We start from the raw sequence: 14,398 nt of genomic DNA on the forward strand, positions 1-14,398 counted from the left end.
AGTCTTCAGGGTGAATTTTAGTTTATCTGATATAAGGATGGCTACCCCTGCTTTCTTTTGAGGACCATTCAAATGGTAAATTGTTCTCCAACCTTTTATTTTCAGGCTGTAGGTATCCTTCTGTCTAAAAAGAGTCTCTCAGAATGTAAAGACTGCTAACTCTGGGAAACGAACTAGGGGTGGTGGAAGGGTAGAAGGGCGGGGGGTGGGAGTGTATTGGTGACGGGCACTGGGGGTTTTTCTGTAAGTTAGTAAATTGAACACCAATAAAAAATAAATTAAAAAAAATAAATAAAATGAGTCTCTTGTAGACAGCAAATAGATGGGTCCTGCTTTTTTATCCAGTCTGAAACCCTGCGCCTTTTGATGGGGTCATTAAGCCCATTCACGTTCAGAGTTACTATTGAGAGATATGAGTTTAGTGTCATCATGATATCTATTCAGTCCTTGTTTTTGTGATTGTTCCACTGAACTTCTTAAAGGGGAATTTTAAGAGTCCCCCTTAAAATTTCTTGCAGAGCTGGTTTGGAGGTCACATATTCTTTCAGTGCCTGCCTGTCTTGGAAGCTCTTTATCTCTCCTTCCATTTTGTTGAGAGCCTTACTGGATAAATAGTCTTGGTTGCATGTTCTTCTCATTTAGGACCCTGAATATATCCTGCCAGCCCTTTCTGGCCTGCCAGGTCTCTGTGGAGAGGTCTGCTGTTGCCCTAATACTCTCCCCATAAAAGTCAGGGATTTCTTGTCTCTTGCTGCTTTAAGGATCTTCTCTTTATCTTTGGAATTTGTGAGCTTCACTATTAAATGTCGACGTGTTGAACGGTTTTTATTGATTTTAGGGGGGATCTTTCTATTTCCTGGATCTGAATGCCTGTTTCCCTTCCCAGATTTGGAAAGTTTTCAGCTATGATTTGTTCAAATACATATTCTGGCCCTCTGGCCCTTTCGGCGCCCTCGGGAACCCCAATTAAACGTAGGTTTTTCTTCCTCAGGCTGTCGTTTATTTCCCTTAATCTATCTTCATGGTCTTTTAATTGTTTGCCTCTTTTTTCCTCACTTTCCCTCTTTGCCATCAACTTGTCTTCTATGTCACTCACTCGTTCTTCCACCTCGTTAATCCTCGTCGTTAAGACTTCTAGTTTGGATTGCATCTCATTCAATTGATTTTTAATTTCTGCCTGATTAGCTCTAAATTCTGCAGTAATGAAGTCTCTTGAGTCCTTTATGCTTTTTTCTAGAGCCACCAGTAGCTGTATAATAGTGCTTCTGAATTGGCTTTCTGACATTGAATTGTAATCCAGATTTTGTAACTCTGTGGGAGAGAGGACTGTTTCTGATTCTTTCTTTTGAGGTGAGGCTTTCCTTCTAGTCATTTTACTCAGTGCAGAGTGGCCAAAAGCAAGTTGTATTGGGAAAAGGAGAAAAAGAGAGGAGAGAAAGAAGGAAAGAAAAGAGAAAAAGATGGGAAAATGGTGGTTTAGTATGACTTCAATTCTCTTGTGTGATCACTATGTTCTGCTGTTTCCTTCATCAGAAAGTTCTAAAACAAGAAAGTTTCGATAGACTTATGCTTAGTAATTCTGGTAAATGCCTTTAAAAGGAAACAAGGTAAAAATAAATAAATAAATAAATAAATAAATAAATAAATAAATAAAAACAAGCTGAACATACAAATCTAGGTAATAGAACTTCATCTCTACTCAGTTTTGATTTACATTCTTAATAGAAAAATATGATATGTCTCTTACTTCTATATAAACATATACATCTCCAAACTCTTGCTTTAAGGTATCAATAACCAGGCTAACATTGGCCTTGGAGATGTTATATTTATGTAAATTTCTAGCTGGGACAGAGCACTCTTGTCCGTGGGAGCAGATCTGGATTCTAGATGGTGGATCTTTGTTTCAAAGGACTAAAGGGAAAGATGGATCAGTAATTGACAGCTTCATGTATTTGTTTATTCTGATTTTGGGAGTATTTGTTACAGAAAATGTTGAAATAAGAAAATAAACACAACAGAAAAACAAAATTCAAATTATTTTAAATCATACCATTTTTCTTCTCTTTAAAAAACAGAATATAAGGTAAAGAGTGAGAGTAGTCTCCAACCCCTGTTACAGCCCTAGTAGTCAACACTGTCAACATTCTGGTCTTCAGCAGTCTTTTCCTTCTTCTGTGATTATGGAAATATATCCATGAGCCATGTACATATGTACACACCATTGATAGGTTTTTAAAAAAATAAAAATGTGATCATGATTTTTTCATTTAACAATACTTTCTAGACTTCTTTGATAGCATTTACAGATTTACTTCATTTTGCTTTAGCTCCTGCACAATATTTCATTATACAGATTATAATTTACCTAAACAATCTCTTAGACATTTGACTTGCTTAAAAATACCTGTTAATACAGAAAGTGCTGCCACCTAAGATACATCTTAGTGTATCTTTTTTATGCTCCTCAAGAGGTGTCTTTTTAGATCATTCAGCATGAAAGATGTCAGATAGTTGGGAATTTCCCCCTTCAAACTAACCAAGGTACAGTCTAATGGAGTATTTAGTCTTCTGATTCCCAAACTCCCTTCCAGTAATACTTTCTACTTCTGATTCTAGTTAAAATGCTTATAACCAGTAACTAACATGTAAATTATGAATCCTTAAAGGCAATGGTGTGTCTGCGTTCCCATTCCAATACCCAAACAAGAAAAAAGCCTAGTTAATAGGCACGTTCCTTCCTCCTTCCTCCATCTTCTCTGCCCCATCTCCCACCTCCACCTAAGTGTAGAATTCCATCCTGACCATTATCTCCAGGACCAGCCTTGAGTCTTTGGATTCACAGAGACCAAAGCCTTGAAAGCTGTTGCTCAGCTGAATTGAAATATGCTTTCCATACTTCTCTCCCTATCCTCACTACACCCCCACAAAAGGCCCAGCTCCTTGAACACAGGTCGCATCTGTGAAATGATTCTTCAGTGTTGGAGAAACAAGAAGGCTTTTTCTCCTTGCATTCTGCCTCACATTAATAGTGGAAGCCACCAGAGAAGGCTAACTTGAAGTAGAATAATCTCACATTCTCTCTCCATTTTTCAACAGAAGGTAAGAACCCCCAGGCCTCGACCCTCCGCCTGGTCATGGTAATCAACCTTCCTCTCAGCTACTTCCACAGGGTCTGGAGTTTGCTGGATCTGGAAAGAGGGGAGGTGGAGAGTGCAGAGACCACCTGGTGATGGTGAAGCTGAGACACTGGAAAGGGAGACTATGAGTGAGGTCATTCCACATCTGGCCCCCAAAGAGCCGGTTAGGAAGGGCTGGAGTTGGGGTGTGGAGGGAAAAGTAAAGGGTGGCTGAGCTCATCACCGGGGAAAATCTCAGTGCAGAGAAGCTTCTGATACGTCTTCAACCGCCCGCCTCCCGCCCCCCGCCATCCCTCACTTGGAAGCAAAAATGGACCTAAAGCAAGAAGTGGTACCTCAAGGATTTGGGTTGGTTTCAACCAGCCAGTCTCCCTCAGGGAGGAAAAGCAAAGCCACTTCCTCCCTGTCACCTGGCGGGGCCTGCGGCCGCCTACTCCTCACGATCATCTTCCTGGGTGCTGCCATTCGGGCGGGAGCTGAGCTGAGCTTCCAGATTGCTGCCGACCTCAGTCTCCATGAGCTCCCTACTCTTGGTTCTCTGGCTTCGGCCCTTTGTGGGCGCCTGGCTCTAGTACTAATCCCAGGCTAGCAGAAGACACCCAGGGATGGTGGGGGAGGGAGCAGAGCCAGAAGGGGCCGATTTGGCGTCAGGCGTCCGGCTTCCGGATGGAACAGGAGGCTGCCCTGCACAGGCGGCGAGGCCTGGGGCGCGGGGCGGGAGCTGTCCGCGGTCCTGGCCGATGTGGATGCGGGGATTTTTAAGGCTGAGAACAGCCCGCCCCTCTTTCACTGCAGCTGATGAGGGAGCCCCAGGCTTCTGAGCTGGACCTGATGCTAAGAGCCTGCTCGCAGGCAAGGTCTGAGAGTCACGTTTCCGCGCCCTCCGAAGCATAAGTCATTGCAAGGGCGAATTGGAAAATTTCTTTCCACGTTCCCCCTCAGGGCCAGCTCCCAGGTTTGTTTGTTTTTTTTTTAATTTATTTTTTATTGGTGTTCAATTTGCCAACATATAGAACACCCAGGCTCACCCCATCCAGTCCCCCCCTTAGTGCCCGTCACCCAGCCAACCCCACCCCCGCCCACCTCCCCCTCCACCACCCCTTGTTCGTTTCCCAGAGTTAGGAGTCTCTCATGTTCTGATTTTAAAAACTTTAACTTGTTTGATTCTTCCCATCCTCTCACACTGCCACCCTCCCGGAATCTATTCCTCCTCCAGCTCCCTCCCCTGCCCCACCTCTGGATGTAGGAGAAAAACAGCAGGAGGTGAAGCTGCGTGGCCACGTGCAATTGGCATCTTTACTACCGGTCCCCAAGCCATCATGCTGATCCTGATAATGTCAGGGCAGGCTGAAGCTGGGATTGGCTTAAAACCCACTACACTGGGCTGGGTATGGAGGAGATGAACCTTTAATGTCATCAAATAGAAACTGGATCTTTGGAACAATGAGGTTTAAACCTCTTTAATTAAATCGTGTGTTTGCAGTTTCATCTGAGCTGAGCTGAACCAGGACTGCTCCCTTTCAGTTTAGGCTATTCCTGGGGAAGAAAAGAAAAAAAGAGACTGAAGAATGAAGTAGTGCATAGGTGGAAACACCGATCTGCTAATTCAGCTCTGCTCAGTGGGGCTTTGAGGAGCTGCTGAGTTGCCCTCACAGGAAACATTTTAATTCTCCAGGTCTTGGCTGAACAGGAGATAGCCGGTCAAACAAACACTTGTCAAATTCATCCCGAAAAGTGCAATAAATTGCTATTCTAATCATTTTAATTTAATTGCTTCTTTCTTCCCCCTGTCAAACTATACAGTTGATGGCAGGTTTCTGGCGACCTTTATTGTACAATTTTTTAATAAATGGAGATGGAGCAATCTTCTTAGAAGAAAAGTATTCCTTCTTATCGCGTCCACTTATTTGAATGACTAATTTGTCCTCACCTATTTTGAAAGAATCTTTATTTCCACTTCACCCTATACATTGGCTTTTTATGGGGTGGGCTTTGGGGCAAAATACTCAGAAGGGAAAAGGCTCTACCACAGTTCAAACAAATTTTATTTTTAAAATTGGTCTCCATTTCCTGCCCCTAGAAGTCAAATAGCTTCCCAAATCTTATTTCCTTTTTAAAAAGAAGTATTTATTTATTTATTTATTTATTTATTTATTTATTTATTTATTTATTTATGAGAGAGAGAACACAAGCAGGAGGAGGAGTAGAGGGAGAGAAAGAAGCAGACTCCAGACTGAGCAGGGAGAAAGTACATAAGATCCTAGGATCCCGGGATCATGACCTGAGCCTAGGGCAGACCTTTAACCACTGAGGTACCCAGGTACCCCCAAATCTCATTTCCTAAGGTGATCTTTTTTTTAATGAATTTATTTTTTATTGGTGTTCAATTTACCAACATACAGAATAACACCCAGTGCTCATCCCGTCAAGTGCCCCCCCAGTGCCCGCCACCCATTCACCCACACCCCCCCTCCTCCCCTTGCACCACCCCTAGTTCGTTTCCCAGAGTTAGGAGTCTTTATGTTCTGTCTCCCATTCTGATATTTCCCACACATTTCTCCTCCCTTCCCTTATATTCCCTTTCACTATTATTTATATTCCCCAAATGAATGAGAACATATAATGTTTGTCCTTTTCCGATTGACTTATTTCACTCAGCATAATACCCTCCAGGTCCATCCACATTGAAGCAAATGGTGGGTATTTGTCGTTTCTAATGGCTGAGTAATATTCCATTGTATACATAAACCACAGGTTCTTTATCCATTCGTCTTTCGATGGACACCGAGGCTACTTACACAGCTTGGCTATTGTGGCCATTGCTGCTATAAACATTGGGGTGCAGGTGTACCTGCATTTCACTACATCTGTATCTTTGGGGTAAATCCCCAACAGTGCAATTGCTGGGTCAAAGGGCAGGTCTATTTTTAACTCTTTGAGGAACCTCCACACAGTTTTCCAGAGTGGCTGCACCAGTTCACATTCCCACCAACAGTGTAGGAGGGTTCCCTTTTCTCCGCATCACCTCCAACATTTGCCGTTTCCTGCCTTGTTAATTTTCCCCATTCTCACTGGTGTGAGGTGGTATCTCATTTGGGTTTTGATTTCTATTTCCCTGATGGCAAGTGATGCAGAGCATTTGCTCATGTGTGTGTTGGCCATGTCTATGTCTTTCTCTGTGAGATTTCTCTTCATGTCTTTTGCCCATTTCATGATTTGATTGTTTGTTTATTTGGCGTTGAGTTTAATAAGTTCTTTATACATCTTGGAAACTAGCCCTTCATCTGATATGTCATTTGCAAATATCTTCTCCCATTCTGTAGGTTGTCTTTGAGTTTTGTTGACTGTATCCTTTGCTGTGCAAAAGCTTCTTATCTTGATGAAGTCCCAGTAGTTCATTTTTGCTTTTGTTTCTTTTGCCTTCGTGGATGTATCTTGCAAGAAGTTACTGTGGCTGAGTTCAAAAGGGTGTTGCCTGTGTTCTCCTCTAGGATTTTGATGGAATCTTGTCTCACATTTAAATCTTTCATCCATTTTGAGTTAATCTTTGTGTATGGTGCAAGAGAGTGGTCTAGTTTCATTCTTCTGCATGTGGATGTCCAATTTTCCCAGCACCATTTATTGAAGAGACTGTCTTTCTTCCAGTGGATAGTCTTTTCTCCTTTATCGAATATTAGTTGACCATAAAGTTCAGGGTCCAATTCTGGGTTCTCTATTCTGTTCCAATGGTCTATGTGTCTGTTTTTGTGCCAGTACCACACTGTCTTGATGACCACAGCTTTGTAGTACAACCTGAAATCTGGCATTGTGATGCTCCCAGATATGGTTTTTCTTTTTTAATTCCCCTGGCTATTCAGAGTCTTTTCTGATTCCACACAAATCTTAAAATAATTTGTTCTAACTCTCTGAAGAAAGTCCATGGTATTTTGATAGGGATTGCATTAAACGCATAAATTGCCCTGGGTAACATTGACTTTTTCACAATATTAATTCTTCCAATCCATGAGCATTGAATATTTTTCCATCTCTTTGTGTCTTCCTCAATTTCTTTCAGAAGTGTTCTATAGTTTTTAGGGTATAGATCCTTTACATCTTTGGTTAGGTTTATTCCTAAGTATCTTATGCTTTTGGGTGCAATTGTAAATGGGATTGACTCCTTAATTTCTCTTTCTTCAGTCTCATTGTTAGTGTATAGAAATGCCACTGATTTCTGGGCATTGATTTTGTATCCTGCCACGCTACCAAATTGCTGTATGAGTTCTAGGAATCTTGGGGTGGAGACTTTTGGGTTTTCTATGTAGAGTATCATGTCATCGGCGAAGAGGGAGAGTTTGACTTATTCTTTACCAATGTGAATGCCTTTAATGTCTTTTTGTTGTCTGATTGCTGAGGGTAGGACTTCCAGTACTATGTTGAATAGCAGTGGTGAGAGTGGACATCCCTGTCTTGTTCCTGATCTTAGGGGAAAGGCTCCCAGTGCTTCCCCATTGAGAATGATATTTGCTGTGGGCTTTTCATAGATGGCTTTTAAGATGTTGAGGAATGTTCCCTATATCCCTAAACTCTGAAGAGTTTTAATCAGGAATGGATGCTGTATTTTGTCAAATGCTTTCTCTGCATCTAATGAGAGGATCATATGGTTCTTGGTTTTTCTCTTGCTGATATGATGAATCACATTGATTGTTTTACAAGTGTTGAACCAGCCTTGCGTCCCAGGAATAAATCCTACTTGGTCATGGTGAATAATTTTCTTAATGTATTGTTGGATCCTATTGGCTAGTATCTTGTTGGGAATTTTTGCATCTGTGTTCATCAAGGATATCGGTCTGTAATTCTCCTTTTTGGTGGGGTGTTTGTCTGGTTTTGGACTTAAGGTGATGCTGGCCTCATAGAACGAATTTGGAAGTACTCCATCTCTTTCTATCTTTCCAAACAGCTTTAGGAGAATAGGTGTGGTTTCTTCTTTAAACCTTTGATAGAATTCCCCTGGGAAGCCACCTGGCCCTGGACTCTTGTGTCTTGGGAGGTTTTTGATGACTGCTTCAATTTCCTCCCTGGTTATTGGCCTGTTCAGGTTTTCTATTTCTTCCTGTTCCAGTTTTGGTAGTTTGTGGCTTTCCAGGAATGCATCCATTTCTTCTAGATTGCCTAATTTATTGACATATAACTGTTCATAATATGTTTTTAAAATCGTTTGTATTTCCTTGGTGTTGGTAGTGATCTCTCCTTTCTCATTCATGATTTTATTAATTTGAGTCTTCTCTCTCTTCTTTTTAATAAGGCTGGCTAATGGTTTATCTATCTTATTAATTCTTTCAAGGAACCAACTCCTGCTTTTGTTGATCTGTTCCACAGTCCTTCTGGTCTCGATTTCATTGAGTTCTGCTCGAATCTTTATTAACTCTCTTCTTCTGCTGGATGTAGGATCTATTTGCTGATTTTCTCTAGCTTCTTTATGTGTAAGGTTAGCTTTTGTATTTGAGTTCTTTCCAGTGTTTGAATGGATGCTTGTATTGCAATGTATTTCCCCCTCAGGACTGCTTTTCCTGCATCCCAAAGATTTTGAATCGTTGTATATTCATTCTCATTAGTTTCCATGAATCTTTTTAATTCTTCCTTAATATCCTGGTTGATCCTTTCAACTTTTTGCAGGATGGTCCTTAACTTCCATGTGTTTGAGGTCCTTCCAAATTTCCTGTTGTGATTTAGTTCTAATTTCAAGGCATTATGGTCTGAGAATATGCAGGGACGATCCCAATCTTTTGGTATTGGTTCAGACCCGATTTGTGACCAGTATGTGGTCTATTCTGGAGAAAGTTCCATGTGCACTTGAGAAGAATATGTATTCAGTTGAGTTTGGATGTAAAGTTCTGTAGATATCTGTGAAATCCATCTGGTCCAGTGTATCATTTAAAGCTCTCGTTTCTTTGGGGATGTTGTGCTCTGATTACCTATCGAGTATAGAAAGAGCTAGATTGAAGTCACCAAGTATAAGTGTATTATTATCTAAGTATTTCTTCACTTTGGTTATTAATTGATTAATATATTTGGCAGCTCCCACATTCGGGGCATATATATTGAGGATTGTTAAGTCCTCTTGTTGGATAGATCCTTTAAGTATGAGATAGTGTCCCTCTTCATCTCTCACTACAGTCTTCGGGGTAAATTTTAGTTTATCTGATATAAGGATGGCTACCCCTGCTTTCTTTTGAGGACCATTCAAATGGTAAATTGTTCTCCAACCTTTTATTTTCAGGCTGTAGGTGTCCTTATGTCTAAAATGAGTCTCTTGTAGACAGCAAATAGATGGGTCCTGCTTTTTTATCCAATCTGAAACCCTGCGCCTTTTGATGGGGTCATTAAGCCCGTTCACGTCAGAGTTACTATTGAGAGATATGAGTTTAGTGTCATCATGATATCTATTCAGTCCTTGTTTTTGTGGATTGTTTCACTGAACTTCTTCTTAAAGGGGAATTTTAAGAGTCCCCCTTAAAATTTCTTGCAGAGCTGGTTTGGAGGTCACATATTCTTTCAGTGCCTGCCTGTCTTGGAAGCTCTTTATCTCTCCTTCCATTTTGTTGAGAGCCTTACTGGATAAAGTATTCTTGGTTGCATGTTCTTCTCATTTAGGACCCTGAATATATCCTGCCAGCCCTTTCTGGCCTTCCAGGTCTCTGTGGAGAGGTCTGCTGTTACCCTAATACTCTCCCCATAAAAGTCAGGGATTTCTTGTCTCTTGCTGCTTTAAGGATCTTCTCTTTATCTTTGGAATTTGCGGGCTTCACTATTAAATGTCGAGGTGTTGAACGGTTTTTATTGATTTTAGGGGGGGATCTCTCTATTTCCTGGATCTGAATGCCTGTTTCCCTTCCCAGATTTAGAAAGTTTTCAGCTATGATTTGTTCAAATACATATTCTGGCCCTCTGGCCCTTTCGGCGCCCTCGGGAACCCCAATTAAACGTAGGTTTTTCTTCCTCAGGCTGTCGTTTATTTCCCTTAATCTATCTTCATGGTCTTTTAATTGTTTGTCTCTTTTTTCCTCACTTTCCCTCTTTGCCATCAACTTGTCTTCTATGTCACTCACTCGTTCTTCCACCTCGTTAATCCTCGTCGTTAGGGACTTCTAGTTTGGATTGCATCTCATTCAATTGATTTTTAATTTCTGCCTGATTAGCTCTAAATTCTGCAGTAATGAAGTCTCTTGAGTCCTTTATGCTTTTTTCTAGAGCCACCAGTAGCTGTATAATAGTGCTTCTGAATTGGCTTTCTGACATTGAATTGTAATCCAGATTTTGTAACTCTGTGGGAGAGAGGACTTTCTGATTCTTTCTTTTGAGGTGACGTTGTTTTCCATCTAGTCATTTTGCTCAGTGCAGAGTGGCCAAAAGCAAGTTGTATTGGGAAAAGGAGAAAAAGAGAGGAGAGAAAGAAGGAAAGAAAAGAGAAAAAGAAAAAAGAAAAAAGAAAAGAATAAGAGAAAGAAAAAGAAAGAAAGGAAAAAACGGGTGGGGGAAGTAAATAAATCAAAAAGCAAAAAACAAAACAAAAACAAAAACAAAAAAGAAAAAAAAACAAAAAAGAAAGAAAAAACACGGGGGAGCATCTTCTGATTCTGTATACTTTAAGTCCCATGAGTTTCCCTGGAACTTGTCCGTCTAGCTGGTCTTCTGGGGGAGGGGCCTGTTGTGCTGATTTTCAGGTGTTAGCACTTGGGGGAGCTGCTCTGCCCCCTGCCTGGTGCAGGGCTCAGTGGGGGTTGTTCACCCCGTGAGGCCCCAAGTGGAACAACCCCAGTAGCGGGCCGCTCTGGAGCCCTGGATTCAGCCCCGGCAGTAGCTCCGGAGCTCTCCATCTGCAGGGCCTGGAGGCTACGGGGCGGGGCCGCTGCTCTGCTCAGCTTGGGGCAGGAGTGTCCTTGCTGTCCTGGGCCCTCCCGGCCTCTGCCTGTCCTGGGCGGAGGCCGGATCCTGGGCTGTGTCCTGGCGCCCTGTGCTCCGGGGCCTGCGCTGTTGGATTCGGGCTCCCACCCCGCAGCCCCCTCCGCTGAGCTGCCGCCCGAGCCCCTCCGAGCTGCTCCGGGTCCCGCCGTGCGCGCTGCAGCCCTTAGGGAGCTCGGGGCACCCTCCAGGGGCGCAGGTGTCTGTTAGTGTCCCAGGGGGCCCGAGGGCATCCCCGCCCTCCTGGGTCCTGCTCTAACTCCCTGCGAGCCCCTTTCTGCCCGGGAAGGTTGGTGCAGCTCCTGCTTCTCCGGGAAGGGGCTCTCCTGTCCTGGGGACACTCGCCCCGGCCTCAGCCTGGCTCCTCGTGGGGCCCCTTCCCCTTGGAGGCCTTTTGTTTCTTTATTTCTTTTTCCCCGTCTTCCTACCTTGATAGAAGCGCGAACTGTTCTCACTGTAGCATTCCTGCTGTTCTCTCTTTAAATCTCAGGCCGAATTCATAGATTTTCAGGATAATTTGAAGGTTATCTAGGTAATTTGGTGAGGACAGGTGATTTGGGGACCCTACTCTTCCGCCATCTTGCCCCTCCCCCCTCCTAAGGTGATCTTCAAATTAGGAAGCAAAGTGAATCCATTTTTCTTGTATTGGTTCCTCAGTAAAACAACACTTCTAGAGGATGACCAGTTTCTAGATAAATCTTGTTTCTGGTAACTATTTCATAAAATGAGCACAACATGATATTCTCAGTTGAGAAATGCTGTCCTTAGCAACAGAGCAAATGCTAGTTTTTTGAACGTTGTGATGTAAAACTGCATTGGTAATGATACAGCTCCGGATGAAGAGAAATGCCTAATGGCATGAAAATGTCAGAAAAGGTAGAAAGTAAAGTTCTATTACCTTTAGTTTCAAACATTTCCATTTCAATCTCCAAAGTTGTCCTGTTCATGATACAATTTTAGCTTCAAGTTGATACAGATTTCTTATTTTCCTGCTCACAATATTAATTTATATGTACATATAGATTTGAACTGTGTTGAAAGGTTTAAATTCTGCTTTAAATTCATTTCTCAAGTGGAAGCCAGAGAGTCTTTATGTAGGGCACTCCAATAACTGTCCTTTTCTTTCTTTCTTTCTTTCTTTCTTTCTTTCTTTCTTTCTTTCTTTCTTTCCTTTTCTTTCTTTCTTTCCTTTCTTTTTTCTTTCTTGAAAGAGGAACCAACTGAGATCTTATTGCTGGAGCAAGACTACCAAAAAATTAATAATCAATTCTAAAGGGAGGTCTTTTGTGCTTTATAACAGAATAATATACATTTGAAATTGCTAGATGCTGCTGAAAGCGACTGAGAGGCTTCTATATACGTGATATGTTTTTTGCTCTTTGTGACAATCTTGTGAGGTAGACATGCATCCTCCCTATATTACAGATGACGAAATGTGACTCAGGGAGAGTAAGAGTCTGCCCAACGAGGTTCAGCTTGATGGAAAAACTGGCATTTGAATCAGGATTGCCAGAGCAGTGCTACAGAGAAATGTTCCATCCTCCCATTTCAAACAGTATAATGTGGGAGTGCACCACAAAAGAAAGAAAAAGAAAAAGAAAAAGAAAAAGAAAAAGAAAAAGAAAGAAAGAAGAAAGAAAGAAAGAAAGAAAGAAAGAAAGAAAGAAAGAAAGAAAGAAAGAAAGAAAGAAAGACCTGTATTTACTCTGTATAAAGCACAAAAAATGGTCATTACCACCGAGGGAATAAATGTCACACTTGTCTGTTGTCTTTCCGTTACTCAGCCAAAATGTCAAATCTACGGTGAGCAGAGACAACAATCAGAGTCATGTTTCCTGGCCTCTGTATTAACTTCGTCACGGCCCTTAGCCTATCCCGACCTTTGTTCCATAAGAGGACAGGCTTTGGGGCTCCCTTGCCCCACTCCCTTCCACACCTAGGGCACCTCACTGGCATGGGTGCTGTCCGCGGTGCTGAGGAGCTCTGCTCTGGAAGGCCGGGATACTCTTGTCCTCTCCCCTCCAGCCCCCAGCATGCTCTCTTAGGAAGCACATCGTGTCATAAAATGACTATTTTCTAATCCCAGACTACCCTCTGTTCTGGGAAACATTTTTTTCTCCAAGAGGGACTTAGCGTAGAGCCTCTTGTCTGTCCGACTTTCCCAAGGACATTCCGGGAACGGAAAGTTTTGGAAAGGTTCTTTTGTCTCCTTTCCTCCTCCAAAATTTGACGTTTTGTTAGGCCAAGGAAATGGAACTCACCAGGCACCACAGCCTTAGGGATGGTGGCAGAGAAGAGTAGTAATTAGGACCCTGGGGGAGCTAGAAAGCCTTCATAGTCCAACAGTTACCTTTTCCAAGTAATGCTGTGGCTCCAGGCTGATTCTCCACTTCTGGGTGGTGCCAATCTCCAAAGACTTTCCAAAGAATGGCTTTGAAATACATTATCCCACAAACAGGGTAGGTAAAGGCTTATGGAAAGGACCAGCCACTCTATGCCTGTATTGGCAGAGTCCTCAACTCAGTTCCAAATCATCTTGTGTCTTCTTAGAGGTCAAAGGGATAGTGTGTGTGTGTGTTTGTGTGTGTGTGTGTGTGTGTGTGTGATGGGATGAGTAACTTCTCAAAGAAACTTAAAGCCCACACTTTAGAGACATAAGGGAAAAACTCAAAGACTAAAGAAGATGCATTCCTAATCCCTCTTTTCTAAGCCCAAACTCTACTCCCCACCCCCACTCACAAAGAATAGTGGAAATTGGCCTTTTGCCACAAACCTTTCCATTTGCAGAATAAAATGTGATCGCTGAAAAAGACAGGAGCAGCTGATATTTCTTTGAGAAGCTTTAGGAATGAAGAAAGCTCAGGGAGGACTAACTATTTCTTTTAAAGTAGATATTCCAAATTTACTTCTAGGAAGAGTAAATCATAGACATCCAAAGTATGCACCAATTTTAATAAACTCAATAAAGGATACTGATGTATTTACTTTCTTTGGGTGTCACTTATCTCCAAAAAAATTATCTGAGAAAAAAAATAAAGGCTGAAGTTCAAGTGCACACATGCACACTGGACGGCTAGATTTAACATTCTCTGCAATTACTTATCACTCTGAGCTTATTCTTCAAGCTTACTACACGTGAGATGGTAAATTGTATCTTGGAGCTACAAGAGTTGAATGTGAGATTACAAATGAGAAAATTCACAGCACAGAAACTATGATAACCATTACTAGTATATATCAAATCTACTTGTTTATAGTTTTTGAAACTACGCAAGAATGTGCTTGTTTCGGCAGCACATATAAAGAAACTACACAGGAAA

This window comes from Canis lupus, chromosome 13 (assembly GCF_048164855.1).
Source record: "Canis lupus baileyi chromosome 13, mCanLup2.hap1, whole genome shotgun sequence".
NCBI classification, from domain to species: Eukaryota; Metazoa; Chordata; class Mammalia; order Carnivora; family Canidae; genus Canis; species Canis lupus.